Here is an 8,133-nt window from a genome sequence, read left to right as displayed (position 1 = left end):
AGACTTTTCCAGGCCCTCCCTCAGGTGAGGCAGGTGGGGTTCATTCCATTTTTGATAGCCAGGAGCAAGGCTCATTACCAGTTCTCTCCAAATAGTTATCTCAAAGGCACTGCCCAGGCTTTGGAAAATAGAGAAAAAAAATATTACTATTATTTAAATGCCAATGTTTCCCACCAATTATTCAACAATGAAAAAGCTAATGAACCAATTGAAATAGCACAAATTATTATTATCAGACACTATGGATTAAAAAAGCCAATAATTCTCATGTACGTAATCTAAATTAACATTTTAAAGTGATTTTGTTACAGGCTCATAGAAAACATTTGGGTCTCAAAGCAGGCGTTCCGAGGACAGATTCTGAGCCCGAAGAACCATAATTAGATTTCATTTTTTTATTGGAAAACTTTGTGATGCCTGGTAACCGAAGTGAAAAGAGCCAGACAGTTCCAAAATAATTGTTAGAGAAGGAGCTTAGCAGGAAAGGCAGCTCAATCCAATAATGTAAATATTTTTGATTGAATGAAGAAAAAAGTTGGCTTTAGGAGGAGCAATAGCCTTGGATATGTAGGAACACACCTAGATGTCTGAAATGGACCACAAACTTCATGGGAAGCCTTTTGGAAGTGCTGAGGTACTTACAACACAACAAGGTATATGTCTAAGTTTCCTCCTTGTTCTGTGTATTTCTTTACAGTTTGTTTGCATGAATTATGGCATATAGCCAAAAAAGCACCTAACACCATAGTGCCTTCAAATCACAGAATCATAGAATCATATCTCAAGTTGGAAGGGACCTATAAGGATCATGGAGTCCAACTCCCAAATGGTTATTCAAAGCTAGAACTAGACTCTTTAAACACAGATATGTTTTGAGAAGCTTCAACATCAGAAGAACTGAATAGCCAAATATAAGTTTTGTATCCTAGTTCCTTTTATTTTATTGGATAATGCTTCTCTCTTGGGAAAATAAAACTAGCCCTATCCATTAATTGCTCTCAAAAAAGACTATCTCCCACCAATCTGAAACCAGAGTCCTAACTAATGCCCGCACCACGCCCCTCATCTCACCAGAATTACATTCCCTTTGTGAGTGACACTCGCTGGAATGGTGGTGCATTTTGATGTGCAACAGGATATTTTGGTTGTTTTGCATGCTTGCTGTAGGAAGCCAGTAGCCACAGGCTATGTGTATTTTCCTATCACCCAGATAGGCTCTGATTCACATCAGAATCTGATGTGTATGTTCCACATTAGGAGCTGTATAACCACCATAATGCATATGACCCTTAAGAAGAGTGTGCATCCCACCTCCCACCAAGACCCAAAAGAAAAAAAAAAAAAAAGCCAGATCATAAATCATTGGAAATGTGGGACTTACTTAAAAAACAATGGAAAACCCCACTATGTTTTAAGCCACTTACCTGGAACTTCAGACAGCCGGAGATAAGTCAGCTTTTTTATGACCAAAAGCACATGGGCACTGCTGCTGTTTGCTGAGGCCCCGAGCTAGATGTTAGCTTTTGCTTACCCAGTGAGGACAGGAAGCAAATGACCAGCAACTGTTCAACATTATGCCCCTGCTGATAACCTGTGTCTCTTGTCTTGTAGTATTTATAATACAATGTTGATGATGAAGTGAGTTAAAGAAATGGGAGTTTTGTATAACTATCATAAAAGTTTTTGCAAAGTGTAACAGCACCCAAATGTCTATGTGGGTGGTAAGACAGCTGTGAAAACAGCCTCCTCTCTGTGACTGTAATTATTCAGTGCTTTGCAGATTCGCATTTCTTGTCCTTTCAGTAGCATTGCTTGATGAGAAAAGTTGGCTGTTCAGTTGATACAAGCCTTAGGCAGAGTTCTCTGTGACATGTTTAGAAAATGACTACAGTGACATTAAAAAATAAAATTTAAAAAATTGTCATTCAAGTGTTAGCTCAGGTGAATCTGGATTTCATTATTATAACATTGCATATTAGAATAACAGGGGGTGAGAGGGTAAGAGAAGAGAATATGCAAGAATGCAAAGAACAGATATTTTACAATAACTAGCTATCATAGAGGTATCATATCCTTGAGACATGATAAGTTCAAGCCCAGGAATATACCCAGAGAAAAAACAATATTCATTTTTTATGCTTCAATGCCCAGCTGAATCAGTCTACAACTACCCAAGACACAGACTTGGCACCAGATCAAAAGAAAAAGAAATTCAAGGGCTTAAATTCCATGTGAAGCCTCACAGGTTTTGAGGGGCAAAGATCACCTTCCTAGGAAACCTGGCTCAGCAGCTATCAACACTCCCTCCCTCCATACAACAAACCCACGAATATTACAGATTTGGGGCAGAATGGGGCATGTCTGGAAGGGCTTTGGGCTTGTTGGTACAGAATAGTTCAGTGTTAATTCCTAAACCCAACCTGGACAAAACCCAAGCCCTTCCCCTGCCTATCTTGTTAGAGGAGGGAGGGGTTGTATTTGACCCAGTCAGCATCTGTAGAGCAAATGAACCTGCAAAGCCTGGTCCCATTCATTAGTCTAGTGGTTACAGATCTTTCTAGGCTGAGAAAGGCATTGCCAGAAGGACTCAATTCTTTCTTCCAAAATGAAGACAAATTATTCAACCATCCTTTTGAAGCTGTTCAGTTGTGCAGTACTTCCTTCTCCTAATACAGTTACCCCCAAGATGAAAATATCCACTCCTGTACAGTTATATCAAAGTCATTGTTTGCTCTGGTGCTCAGCAAGACATGCAGGATTAATTAACGCTTCATGGCAACCCTGAAATCCCTTAAGATTGCTGCCAGCATAGAACTGATGGGAAAAAAACAACCAACCTAGCTAATTCCACTCAACAAACTATAGAAAACAAAATGATGATACCGCTACTCAGCTTTCTCTTGCAGCAGGGTATTCATATTTAATATACATCCTTATTTTAACCTACACTATAGTGCATTATTAACTTTTAGTGTTTGTTTTTTTACACTTCGATCCAAATAGCAGTAGATCAGATATGATGAGATAAGATTTTATTACAACATGGAGGATACCTTGGTTTTTCATGTTAGTAAATCACTTAAACACATCAGAGTACACTGATTAAGTCTACACCATTAGGGCTCTGATTAAAGATGTGCTTAACTGCTTTGAATGAAGGCCTTAACTGGTGAATAAATAGCTAATAAAATGTGAGAGGTGAACAGGGCCTTCTCTATTACAGTTCTGAGGTTTACCTTTCCATAATAATTGTACACTCTCCAAGCTGTTCAAAAACAGCCTAATTGTTGTGATATTTTTAGGAAAATAAACCAACCTGATGAGTGCTTTGGAGGCCACTGACAGCTTGATTTGAAAGCAGTGAAAGGTAACCAACTCTTTCACAGGAATTTGACTGGCTCCATTTGTATCTGAGTGACCACTGAAAGCTTCTAAGAATCCTTCTTTAGTACTGTGTTAGGACACTAAGATGCTTTTATAGTAATTTTTATTATTGTTTACATTAAAATAAATAAATGGGAATATTATGTATTGGGAGAGTGGTAAGCCTAAAGAGTTTCATCTGACATGCCCCTTTAGTCTTTTTATTTTTTGCTCCACCTCTTGTGTTAGTAGAAAGTAATATGAATCAGCTCAGAAAATTAAGTCATCCAGATACCTATTAACTGGTTTAGAAAATGCAATAGCAGTGCAGAATTCTAATAGCAATAAACCACCAACAACATAAAAAAAACCAAACCTGGACAGGAATAATTTTACCACTTTGGTAACTAACTACCTCAGAATATTTTTGTCTAATTAAATGCTTCATCCAAAGTACTCAATTAGTGGCAAGAGTTACAAAACAGAGTGACAGAGTCTAATTCAAAAGAAATCAGCAAATGACACATTGTGGTTTCAAAATTTACCCCTAATTATCTGTTCTATAGGAAAAGGACTCTAATTTAAGCAAGGACTAAAATTTTATTCAACTGGCCTAACTCCTTAGGTGGTAATTAGTGAAAGCAGTTACTGTTAAGACTTTCATATATACTGAACACCCATGAGCTACTCAAACACATTGAAAATATAACATTACCTTGATCATTGTTGTCCACATTATTGGTTACTATACAATGAAGTCAACTTAGTGGGAAACTTTCTGAAAAATTCATCTTTATACACAATGTCAGTTTGTTCAGTCCAAACTACTGCAGCTGCAACACACCTCATGTTTGACCTTCTGAGGAAGTCAGGAGGCAGTCCTAACAAATCGGTGCTTAAATTATAGGAGAACTGAGAAGCCTGAACTTCCTAGGGAGACCTGTGACGCAGACTGCCATAAACTTCAGATCTGTAAGGAGCCAGGCTTTGAAGGCAAGTCATACATCCTAGGGATCTCAGTTCTCAGCATCTGTGGGACTGCGAAGAGCATCAGTTCCACTGGGCAACAGCAGCATCTGTGAGACCACAATGAAGAGAAACACAAAGTCGGCATGTACATGTACGTCACCTAAAACAACAGTCTACTGGAGGCATGCAGCAGGTCAGTAAGGCTTGATTTTATTTGGTGGTATGATGACATTCTGCTGGAGCCTCTTCCCACCAGTCATAACCTGGCGCCAGTGTTCTCTACTGATGGAAAGACAACCTATGTAAACTAATGACCTGCTTCAGCACACACAAAAGCTGTTCAGTCAGCAGCAAGGCTTGCCTGGCCAGGGAGGGAGTGGAGGCAAATTCTGCAGGTGGTGGTGGGCACATTTGTCAGAGAACTCACCTGCTCCAAGCACCCACCTGGCACCTACTGGCAGCAGCTGTAAGACCTTAATTTCCTTTCACTTCCTAAAGTCTTTACTGCACACAGTTGGTCCGGTCCAATAGTCTTTTACATATTCCACATGAAGAGAGTTGAATGGTTTAATACCAAATTTACTTATTCAAAGATATTTGACATTACTTGTGATTTTGATTTAGAAGAGTGACACAGCCATGCACTGAAATCACAACACAAGCACAATATAGCAATTCCAATATAATCTGAACCACAATACAAACCACAAATTTTTCCCATTACCAGTCCCTATATGCTCCACTGTCTTAATGCTAGGTGTCCCCAGTCACTGGGAAAGCATAGGTGGGTTGAAGCCTCAGCCCCATTGCTATCTTCAAAGTCCATCTTGTTGGTTGTTTGATTTTTGTACTTTGGGTTGGGCTGAGCCACCTATACACTTCCCTCATGCTGGTCTGTCTGGCTCAGGAATAGTATACTTTCTATGGCTTATTTTAACAAAGGCTATTTACATAACCAGTTGACCCACTCAACTGATGCAGCCTTTTATCGACAACAGAAGTCACCTCTTGGTCTCCTTGTTGTTAAGTTCAGCATCCTTTACAATAGCTGTGGCCACACCCTAGATTCCTTTCTGAGCTTCATGAGCCTGTCATCTTTGTCTATCTTCTCTAAGCCTTCTCCCATTGTAGGGGTTCGGAGATTGCTCACAGCTAAGGACAGCACAATAAGAAGTGCAGGTCACCTTCGTGCATACTTGCGATTGCAGTGTAAAGGCCTACTCAGTGGCAGGGACATTTTGGGTGTTTCATGCCTGGTGGGAGCAGTTGCATGCGTTGCCACCAAATTCCAGTTTCCTGAGACAAGGAGCAGCTCCTGGTCTCTGGAGACTGTTGGAGAGGCACTGCTGGACATGCTGAGGAGCAACTAATCCCAGGGGAGGGAAATGCAGCACGTGTTGGTGACAGGGAGCAGGGGGAAGTGGGATGTCACTCCTGGTGCCAGGGAAATCCAAGGAGAGGGCTGGGAGACCCTGGGACCTGTGGGTCCCAGTGGCAACAGCTTGGGCACTGCCAGTGCTGTGGCTGCTCTCAGGAGGGCACGAGAGCAAAGCTCCTGTGTGCTCTCCCCCCAGAAAGCTGCAGGTGGGCAAAAGCTCTTTGGAGTGAGACATTCCAAAGGACGTGGCGGCTCAGGAGGAGCAGAGCCAAATCTTCACAGGGAAGGCTTCTCCCCGGCTCGAAGAGGTTCGTGGGTGGGATGAGGTGGAGCAGGTCTGTGTGGATTGTGGGAGAGGAGCCACAAGGCTCTTGCCAGGTATGTGGAGAAACAACCCGCAGAACGATCCCTTTAACTTCCAGACTTGCTTCTTTTCAGGTCAGAGGTGAAAAAGCCCCTGTGAAGGAGCTTTGCAGCCTGTTCTTGCTGGCCCAGATCACTCATGCCCATGTTCATGAGCACTCCTCTCCTTTCAGTGAAGGCTTGTATCCTGTATTGTGGACTGGTATGTTGCCTTGAACCATGAGCATTGGGCTGAGCCCTCTGCAGCCAATGCAGCTCGCTTGTGCTAGCTTTTGGCCACAAGCTGCAATCCACTGTAGACTCTTCACCTTCTGTCATCAAGTTCTACAAAAGAAAGAGACAATGACTATCTTGACGCTGTTCAGTAAGTTTAAGATTAACAAGGTATCCTCTGAGGCACACTGCCAAAAGAGTCTGGCGCTTACATGTCAAAAGTATGAGAACAGTTACTGCTATCCTTTAAGGGGGAAAAAAAGTCAAAACAAGTCATTACACTCACACGAGGCTACCAGTTTCTAAGATCTGTGGAGTCTGTGCTGTAACCGTGCCCTCTGACTGTGTTTTGCTGGGCTAACAGTGTTGGGTGCCATTGGTGGACCATGAGCAGAGCTTGTTGAACTAGATGACCTCTAGGGATGCCTTCCCACCTAAATTTGCCTCTGTTTTTATGACTGTAGCAGAAATAGCCAGATGTCATTCCTATGCCCATCCTCAGATATGCAGTGCTTTTGTATCTAATCAGGCTGTCATCTCCTTTTATCAAGGAGGAAGTGGATACATGCTCTGGACCACTAAACCCATTTTAAACAGTTTCCTTTACGGTCTGACTGCCTCAGTGCACAACTGCAGCAGGGGCGCCACATCCTGGATTTTATACATCATGTTGGGATTTATGGATTTATGCTCTCATCCAACAGCAACAATTTGGACAGAGAGGTTTTAAATCCTGCAGTGCAGTGGGGAGTTGCGGTGCAGCACATTGCATGCAGAAAGCAGGTATACTGCATAGGTTTCTCTAGAATAAAGAGTTCTGTGCTTGCCATGTGACTAAGTTCATCATTTGTCATATGAAAGGGATCCAGTTTCCTAAGTAGCCAGTGTGTTTTTTGCAGCTTGTAGTTATACCCTACATCTCTAAAGGAAAGCAGGCTTATTGTGTATTATCAATTAAATGTTTCATGGAATTCAGTTTTACAGCCCTTGTTCAGAATCACTCAGAAGAGAGGGGTTTGCTTGGTTTGTTGGTGGGTTATTGATGTCATTGGGCATGGTTGGAAGGTCGACGTGTTTGTCTTGCACTACAGCCCTATGGGCTTTGTACTGTTGAAGTGGAAAAAGTAATCCAGGGTTTGTTTCTGTGAACTTCAGAGTTGACAGACAAAAGAAAACCCGTAAAGTGATTATTTGGGACTGCACATTAACTACATCACTATGTCTTACAAGTGCTTTTTCTAGAAAGTGGTGTTCCTGTAAGATTTCTGAATTAATTGGAATGAGTTAATCTGAATGTTACTGTCAAAGTATACAGCCTGACATGATTTTTAAACTGCTGCTGTTCAAAGGCTGTTTCAGGTAGTTAGCTTTCTCTGCCCACTAATTGTTACTGACTTTTAACTCTTTCTATAATAAGATAAGGGCCCCAAAATGGTCGGAGGGATGGAACACCTCTCCTATGAGGACACACTGAGAGAGTCTGGGTTTTTCGTCCTGGGGGAGAGCAGGCTCTGGGGTGACCTTACTGCAGCCTTTCAGTACATAAAGGGGGCTTATGAGAAAGATGGGGACAGACCTTTTAGCAGGACCTGTTGCAACAGGACAAAGGGTAATGGTAAAAAATAAACAAAACCAAAACAAGGCAGATTTCAACTAAATAGAAGGAAGAAATGTTTCACAATGAGGGATGGTGAAACTCTGGCACAGGTTGCCCAGAGAGGTGGTAGACGCCCCATCTCTGGAAACATTCAAGGTCCAATAATGCTTAACTTTATTATGGATCTTTGACCAATAATGCAATGCCCTCTCCTGGCAGCCCATGCTATCATAGCACATCATGTATTTAG

The sequence above is a fragment of the Phaethon aethereus genome, assembly GCF_964289735.1.
Source record: "Phaethon aethereus genome assembly, chromosome: Z".
Classification (NCBI taxonomy): Eukaryota; Metazoa; Chordata; class Aves; order Phaethontiformes; family Phaethontidae; genus Phaethon; species Phaethon aethereus.
This window is presented reverse-complemented; position numbering follows the sequence as displayed.